Source organism: Psittacula echo (assembly GCF_963264785.1).
Source record: "Psittacula echo genome assembly, chromosome: 2".
Classification (NCBI taxonomy): Eukaryota; Metazoa; Chordata; class Aves; order Psittaciformes; family Psittacidae; genus Psittacula; species Psittacula echo.
The window spans coordinates 121145417-121155039 of record NC_137737.1 but is presented as its reverse complement, the minus strand read 5'-3'; positions in this window follow the sequence as shown (position 1 = coordinate 121155039).

Here is a 9623-nt window from a genome sequence, read left to right as displayed (position 1 = left end):
AAGCTCTTGAGCCATCCCAAGCAGCTTGCAGTTACTTGGTTTGTGATACTTTATATAGACAGAGACAATTTGAATGTGAACCTGTTCAAGCAAGTCTTTGAAGAACATGTGCTTAAAGTACAGCTGGGTCTGCAAAGCATTACCAAAAAATGTTCTTTGTCAATCCAGTATATACAGAACAGAACATGGGCCCTTTGATATCAAATGAGTTTATTGCACCTCAAAAACACATGGACTTCTATCTGCAAAAATGTAGCCATCTGTATTGTTCTCTGCATCCCTTTGAAGGGTTTCAGAAGGTTAAAAATTTACCTGTTATTTGAATTACCAGTAGGTAAGCTTCCCATCTCTCTTTGAAAGCTAAAATTCTTAGTTAATATAGATTCTTTCTGTTCAAAGTTTATTCAGTATAAGCTTAGGCTGTTCAAACGAAATTCTTACATTACTTTCATCTGAACTTCTTTTATCATACTGCTGTTCTGATTAAGAAGAGGTTTTTCTCCTTATATTGGTAGTGGAGCATGTTAGATGCATTTTGTAACTTCTAGCTAGTATTCATATTTCCAAAAGACAGCCTCCTCGGATGTTGCATGACTACAGATACAGACTTTTATTTTGTAAACTTACTGGCAAAGTAGACTGCAGCTTAGTCCTACTAGCCTTCTGGTACGGGTAGTTTTTTTAGAGAACTCTTTTCCAAAATTGACACTATTGCTGCTGTTTGAAAATAGCTTTTATGCATGTAGATAATACACAAAGCAACTTCCAGTTTTTAAATTACTATATGCTGTGACAAATAAATGAACAAGCCCTTTTTAAAAAGGGTCTGATCTATTTTGAAGAACTTGTTGAGCTTCCAAACGTCAGTGAAAAATAATAAATCCAGGCTTTAGTAATATTTTACAAGGAGACTGCAGCTTTTTTTCCTTCAGGCTGATTTAAATGTTTTAAAGCCTAATGGAAATAATAAAAAAATAAAAAAAAGGAGCAGCTCTTCTGTTTATTAGTTAAAGAACACTGATTAAAGTTTAAACATGAGAAATAGCCATAATTAGCCTAGTATTAAAACCTAATTGTGTCACAGAGGTTGAATGCACAATACTTAAATAGGCAATTAAAACAAAGTCTGTGGCAGGTTGTGGTTTTAGATTCAGGTTGAAATCATGTGTTAACTTTCCTTGTGAAAATGTGCTTTTATTTCGGGTACGATCCTATCACATCCTTGCATAAGCTGTGATCAGACTTAGCTTCTATATGAGAAAGGAAAAATAGGATGTTACATGTTGTACGAGGGTTTATGTCAACCTCTTAGTTGAAAGTATACAACAGTAAACAAGAATTTGCATGAATTATTTTTCCTTAGGGAGAGAAGGTCCAGGGAAGAGCTTCAGTCCTCCTTTCTTTCGTCCCGTATGCTGGCTAAAATACCTGGTCTTCCATTGGGAGGATGTGTGCTTGATTAGACCCATTTGCATCCTAAATTGCTTTGTTGCAGTGGATCAGTGTTCAGTACCTTTCGTGGGGACCCTTACTGGCCCAATATTATTTCTTGTGAAATGAAAGAAAAGTGAGAGTGAAGTGCGCAGTTAATTACTTCTAGGACAACCTGAGCTCGTACAGCTTTCCCACAGCTGAGGCGTAAGGTGGTGCTTGGGGTTTCCCAGTCTATTTCAAAGAGGAGCTGCTTGGTGTGAGAATAGGTAAGAACCTGGTGAATATCGGTTTCTGATGTCATTTTACAATAAATGCAACTCTTATGCAGACCAGCAGTTGTTCAAAAGTACTTAGTGCACACGTGCCAGTGCACTTCGGTACTTCTTTGTGTAGTGTTAACACTCACTATATCTTATTTCTTTGACTATGTTTCACACTCCATTCTAAAACATTTTGTTACTCTGGCTTAAGTATTTGTTTGGTCCTAGCTGCGTGGATGTGACTTAGCCTATGCCCAGAGTGCTAGGAAATCATACCATACCCATGTCTCACTGCTGGGATAGAACACTGTACTTTACGTTTTAGCATTTTCCACATAAAACTGTAATACCACTTTTAGGGATGCTACTTGAAACAGTTGCATGGAGTAGGTGGGTCCTACAGAAGTATGTCTTTTCTACAAATTTCAGTTAAAAGATTTCATGGTATCATAGTAGATCCAAACAAGGGAAGTAAGAGAATGTATTGTTTTAGCATTGTTTTTCCAATGGTGGATTTTTTTGAGTGGCTATTATGGTTAAGGTAGTTGCAGGTGAAATTATTCTAAAGCCGTATGTATTTTCTCTTTTCAATTCTGCTTAAAAAGAGCAGGTGGTAGGATAGATCATACCTTGTACTGTACTAAGAGTCCTAACTTGAATGAATATTTTCTAAATAAATGGATGCAGCAGTAAAAGGGTTGAATATTATACTTACCTGGTTTCAAGATTAGCCTTTTTGCCAGACTTTTACAGGTGGACTTATATAAGAGCTGTTTATTCTGATCTGCAGAGCACTTAATATTATGAAAATATTTAGCAGAGATGGCTTAATCAGATGGTGAATTAACCATATAGGTGAAGCTGCAAAGTCATCTAGAGATGTTTCATATATTTGCTTTTACATCATGGTCATTAGAGTGGACAGATTTCAGATGTGAGAAGAGTTTGTTTTTTTTTTTTTTAATGACCAATGGTTGAAGATCAAGGGCATGGAAGGGAGTCAGCACTGTAGTTCATATCTTTTTGTTTATAAGCAAATGTATCCCAAAATCTTTGTAGCATCCTGTTATCTGTTGGAGTTGTACAACTGCTGCTCAATGCTGTATGCTGCTGGCTTAACAGCGTAAGGCAGGGAGTCTGCATCCCTCAAGAACAGTGCAATGAGAAGTGACTGAGTGTTGTGTGGGGCCTCTTCTGTGTTATGCCAGTAGAGGCTTCCTGTTTCATTGTATTGTGGATGTCATTCCAATTGCAGTTTCTCTGATGGCAAAACTGCTTTTCTAAGCTATAGTCTCCCCAGTTGTGCCCAACCACTTTGTGGATCTGTTTTCTAAAGTAAACTAGAGAAGTGGAGAGGAAAGAAGCAGATGGCTGTGCTGGAAAAATTGTAACAGAGAACATTATTTCTGTTTCTTGATTTTTAAATTACATTGATAATTTCACTTCTTTTGTCCTTCAGGGGTTAGACAACCACACAGGTAAGATTTAATGGACCACAGAGATAAAGTCTTGTGGGATTTTAAGCCCAAACAGGATGAGGGCAGGGGACGCTGCCTCTAATCAAGGAGTGCCTGAATGGATGGTTTCATGTCAGGACACTCACATTGAGCCTTTTTTCAATGTTTTGTTGTAGAGATTTAGGCCCTTCCCCACAAACCATTACAGATTAGGCTTTGCCAAAATAATGTTCATAGTCTGCCTTCTGACCTGCTGTCCTCGATAAAAAACGACATGATATCCACTTCACTGTAATGTAACTTGCTGAGACAAGAGTGTGGTAACCAACTCTGAGCTGAAAAGGTTGCTTGACTTTTGAACCACACCCTCTGTATGGTAGCTAGTATGAAGTGGTAGCCCACTACCAGTGTCTTCTCACCCCAGATGCAGGTCATGCCTCTCAGGTTGTATTGAGAAGCTTTTGAAGCCTTATACTTCATGGTTTTTCAGATGCCGTACCAGCTCTTTCAGCTCTTCTGAGAGAGGTTCAGAAGCGCTCATAATATTTTCTCTGGAGCCAGTAATTAACCATTTTCCCTTCTTTGGTGTTCCTCATCTCTGTTGTTTCATGATCTTTGCTTCCTTGTTAGTCCATGTGGATAAGAAAAATGCGAGATTGGAGGTAGAGGCTGTCCTAGAGTGAAAGGACCACAGCAGTAAGCTACCCACTTTATCCTGAAGCTTGCTTTGTTTATCCTGAAGCTTGGTTTGAGACCAAGGCCTAAGGTGCTGATCCTACCAGAAGTGCGATAGATGCCAACAAAATAAAGGCAACTTGAAAAGAGGTTCATATGATTGGTCATACTGAACATGTAGAAAAGCTGAAAATGGGCTAAAGAGAACTTAAACTGTCTGAAAAACTAAGAGAAGAAAACAGCTGCTCAGTGTAATCTTATAAGCATTCAATATTTCTGTTCCTCTGGGTGCAGAGCTTTGTTGCTTATGAATGAAGCTCCATTGGTCCTCTTTGAAAGGCCTGATTTTGTTGGAGTCAGTAGTAGCATTCCCACTGCAAGCCAGATAAAACACAAACAGTAAATTAAGTTAAGCTCTGAAGAGCTCTGCTTCATGCCAATAGAGCAAACAACGTGGGTTGTGTTGAACTTGCCTCTGGTGGCTTCGGTCTATGTTATTGGAGAGCTTGGAAACATCATACCAGTGTCTCAAAGTTTGAAGACTTCCAGGCTTTCTTATGGTTTACAGCTGAGAGAACCCACTTTCAGATAACACTGTTTTCAAGCCCAGTTGTTCCTTACTTGTAATTCACAGTTCTTTTTTCTCCCCAAAGGACCAGCAACACTGGCTTTTTTTCTTCTTGTCCCACCAAATTGTATTAGCATTTTCCAATTGTGTGCCAAATTGAAATAACAATTCTATAAATAAACTCTCTGAAAATACTGGTCTGTGAGGATATTTTCCTATGTCTTGTCTATCTGATGGGTATTTAGTGTTTCTTTGTGCACCAAAGACTTTCTTCTTTTACTCTTTCCTATAACGCATCTCAGCAGCTTTGCTAATCCATTGTGCATGCATGACTTTCTGTCTGAGGGTATATTGTTATTGACAGGTCCAGCCAAGTTCATGATAAAAGTGAAGATCTTCACTGGTTTTGTTTTCATACATGTGTTCTATTGTGAAAGTTGGTGGACTTGTGTGATGGAAAATGTGTGCTTAGAAATCCACTATATAGTACTGTTCCTTGGATCTGAAGAAGTTTTCCTTCTAATACCATCTCCAGGACTCTTCCTTAATTATGTTACTTCATTCTGCAAGAGGGGCTTGCTTCCATGAGAATGGTAGTGCTAAAATAATAACTCCACCATTACTAGCTCTTTTCCTAATAGTGTGCCACTCTTCTTAAGTGAAACCTTGGAATAAGTTGACAAATGCTTTAATATCCCACATCAATATGACATTTTGGGCTTGTTTTGGGTGCAGCTTCAAATATGGTTGTTGCCACCTCTATCGGCATAAGCAAGACTGGATATGCAACAGAATTGTGTGTCATCCTGGCAATGCTGGCCTTCATATGCTTTGCTGATTCCCATCTTTCCCCAGCTATGAACCAGAATTCTCAGGCAGCCTCTCTGCCAGCACAATGCAGTCACTATTCACAAAACCTATGCTTCAGCATGCCTAAAGTTGTGCTTTGGCACTAATACCAATTGAACATACTATTAAGTACCTTCAGACTCCAGGACAGAAGGGCTGCATGTAAACTGCTCATTACGTGACCTGGGGTTGTGCAGACAGTATACTGAACTGTGCCTGGGAAATTGTTTCAGATGGAAATGGTTTGCTTAGGCCAGAAACATGCTGGTGATTATGCTATAGTACAGACTGTTGAGCTGTGGATCCAGGATCATCCTGGACAGTATATCTGGCTTATATTGACATAGGCAATATATGCCACAGGAGCCATACATGGATGATTTAAAAAACCCTTGTTGACTGTATGTGATCTAACCAGATAATCAATGTAGAGAATTTGGCAGTAACTGGGTGCAAGAAGTGTCTGTTACAATGCTCTGAAGAGCATTCTGGGGTAGGAACAACCCAGAGGAGCAGGGATTCTTCCTATTTTGCAAAGTGTGTGTTCGTGAAAATGGACGTTTGAGTTTATCGGTGACATTGACGTTTCCCCAACTGCCTTTAGTAAGACTGTGTGTGGCAACCTGCACAGCCCAAGTGGCAGGCTTGTCTGAGGAAAGCATAGCATGTGTCTAGTTGTTGTTCCCTCAACATAAACCAAATTTGTGTCTGCCTTTTGTTTGTTGAATCACTTCCTCACATACACCGTTTGACACATTCTTGTTTTCTTTTTCATCTTTCAGGTGGTCATGTTGTCCATATGCTGTTCATAAATGCAAGCTAAAATCATTAAAACCTCTGTCAGTTCAGTTCAAATCACGTATGTCGAAGAACCATTTGCATGTTTCTTTGTACAGTAGTAAGACTGTCCTGAGTAGACTTCTCGTCTGTTGGCACACAGGCATCCCGCCTCATGATTCTCGACTCCAAATGTCTGTTCACTTGTAGTGCTACAATAATTAAACTGTGTCTTTCTGGGGTAACTGCACAGCCCTGTTTTTAACTTGGTTTTTTTAACTCTGTTGCTTAAAAGCATTCTAGGAGCTTCTGCCAGAAGAGGACAATTTCTCATCCCCAAACTGTGTACTCCTACTGCAGAGGATGAAAGTTTAACCTGACACCACTAGTGGGTACAGAAGTGGTGAAACCGCTGTCAGGCACCTGGGAGGGGGGCTGTGACAATGATTTGCAATTGGGCCAGATGAACTAGAGTGAATGCCCATCAGCTCTGCTGTGGGCCTAGACTTGGTGACCCTTTACTTGTCACACATCTTTAGTAAAATTACTCCAAATTGCAGGACATCTGCCAAATTAAGTGGTATGATTGAAAGGAAAAGCACAGTAAACGTTGTGCTAATCTAGAGTAATTCTGTTAGGGCAATTGACTGACATGAAACTACATGGATTTGGCTTTTATATTTTAAAACCAACCATTTTTCTTCTGAAGGGGTATATTTACTGTACAGTTCAGAATGCATCAACTTTGCACTCCTGTCATTTGAGCTCCACCCAGGCTGTGTGGGTCTGGTGTCTTTGTATTTGCAGGACTATAGGACTGAACTGGCACAGTTCTGCTTGCTATTCTGGTAAGATCCTGATCTTTACAAAATAGTTTTGTGCAGGTGTGCCGCTGGCTTTTGGAATCTAAACTGCTCTCCATCCTAATACATTTAGACTAAGAAAATGCGTTTGCTAAAATAACTTTCAGCACTGACACTTGGATCTTTAATACTGAAAGACTTGGAAGGGGGGTGGAAACCACAACAGAGGCCAATAGAGGGCTCTGTCTCCCATGGATGCCCTGCAGAGCCAGAAAGATTTTGAATTTGCATGCCCATTTAATCCTTTTGACCTTTCTCAGTTGTGTCACATGTTTTTACTCAGGGGGGCACCCACAGCATTCTAGAGTCAGATCCAGAGGACTGTACTGCATTGCTGTGGTACAATTTGACAGCTACTTGCTATTTCTAATGCACATTTTCTCTTGTATTTTTAATTTGATTTAATATCGCAGTAAGAATGCATACTTTGTACAGTGCTTTTAAGCTACTGGTAATATACTTTCTGTTAAGCAGCTCTTTTCAGGCTCCTTAAAACTTATCCCATGCATTCACAGACATCTGTAACTAGAGCTTGAAAGTCACAGTGTGAACTTCCCCTGAAGATGTCTAATGTTCATGCTCATTTCCTGGAAGTTTTGCTTCTGTAAGTCGTGAGAACAAGGTCAGTTATGACAACTGTACATTAAGTTTTGTGTGCTTTTGAGTACATAACCTCTCCACCTGCCTCTTCAATTGCTCGTGTCTGATACTGTTAGAAGAGTGACTCCTTCACTTCCCTCAGCTCAAAAACAACTACATTTCAGTGTCATGGAAATAATATCTTTATTCTCACCTACCACAAGCATGACTTGATAACCCTTTATAAAGGCCCCTCCCCTTTTTTCTTAAAATCTGGGTGTTCCCCAACAGACAATTTTTATCAGTTTAACAAATGAAAAAGCTGTTTGAAGGTTTTTGGGTACGTCTGTCACTGGCATTTTGTGCTTTGTGTTCATTTCTCACATGGAGGAGAAGAAAAAAGGTAATTTTCTCTTTCAGCCTTTTCCAGAAAGCTTGTGGTGCTTTTCTCCACAATTGTCTTCTGGTAAGGAATTAACAACATAAAAATGTAATATTACTGCTTTCTTTGCATTGCCTTTTATTCACACCGTATAGACTTCTAGGACTGTCACCTTCCTGCCTGTGGAAAAGGTCCATGTCCCCCATGATTCAGCTGCACAAACAAAGCAATGTGTGCTGCTCTCTGCCTCTACAGACTCTCACTTAGTCAAGACTCTCACTGAGGCAAGATGAAAGAGGGGAGTTTTGAAGAACATCCATTTGCTACAACCCAGACTTCACTCTCCAACTGCAGAGATTGCACTCCCGTGGTGGAAGCTAATATAAATGGGTCCTTGCCTGCCAGAGGTATGGTACAGATACCAGAAAGTCTGACAACAACCACCAGATAAAACAGCTGAAAGAAAATAGGCATCCTAATTTTAAAGAGAGAGCTGACAGTGAAGAAAACAGATTGGGTCTTTCCTGGGTTTACATCTGTCTCCTAATACGATGCTAATTTCGGAGTTGTCAGTTGTGTGTGCAACTCCTGTTGATTATGTATAGCTGCATATATAAGTACAATACTTAAAAATAATATGAAAACTAAATTCTTTAGCTACCTTGGGAGATTAAAGGGAATTAAAAAAAAGAAAGCTAATATTAAAATAATAAAAAGAAAAGAAAGCATTTTCTTTTTGGTTGGAAGCCTTTGAATCACTGCATCGTTCTTGATCCATGTTCATCACAGGCATTTTCTGCAGTGCTGACTGAAACAGGACTAATCTGAGCTTTTCTGTGTGTCTGTCTTCTAGCTGCAGGGGTGCGTTGGGTGTGAAGGTTCATCATTCTGTGGGCTAATTGGAGTCAGCAGAGAAAAATCCGTACTGAGAGTAGCACTCTCTGGATTTCTGTTTCCATGTCTGACACTTTTACCTGCAGAAACTGCATTAGGGCAAATAAAGGTCTACAGAAATTTTCTGCCCAGTGAGAAGCCTGCTGAGATGATGCCTGTTGCTGCTTCCCATTTGGCACCATTTCTGTTGGAAAGAAAGGAGCAATTTTCCTCAGTCCTCATCTGCTGAGTCACTTGAAAAGGAAAATAAGAACCATTTCTACCCATTCTTGAAACTCCACAGCTGAGACTCAGCCTTCTTATTAAAATTGCAGTTGAGGGGGAAAAAGTACGGTTTTCAATCTGCTACTACCCCAAGCCCTTCTCTGCACAGCTGCTTTCAATTCCTTTAGCCCTAGCCTGTATCAATGTAGGGGTGGTTGCCCAGACCCAGGTGCAGGACTCTGCCCTTGGCCTTGTTGAACCTCATGAGGTTCACATGGACCTACTCAACCTTCTTCAGATCCCTTTGGATGGCATCCCATCCCTCAGGTGTGTCAACCACACTGCTCATCTTGGTGTCATCTGCAAACTTGCGGAGGGTGCACTCAATCCCACTATGTCATTGATGAAGATATTAAACTGTACTGGTCCCTGAATGGACCCCCTGAGGGACACCGCTCATCACTGACCTCCCTCCCATTGCGCCGTTGATGACTACCCTCTGGATGTAACCATCCAATCAATTCCTCATTTGCCAAACAGTCCATCCATGAAATCAATCCATTTCCAGGATGTTGTTGGCGACCATATCAAATGCATTACATTAAGTCCAGGTAGATAACATCCATAGCCCTTTTTTTTGTCCACTGATGTAGTCACTTTGTCATAGATGACTCAAATATT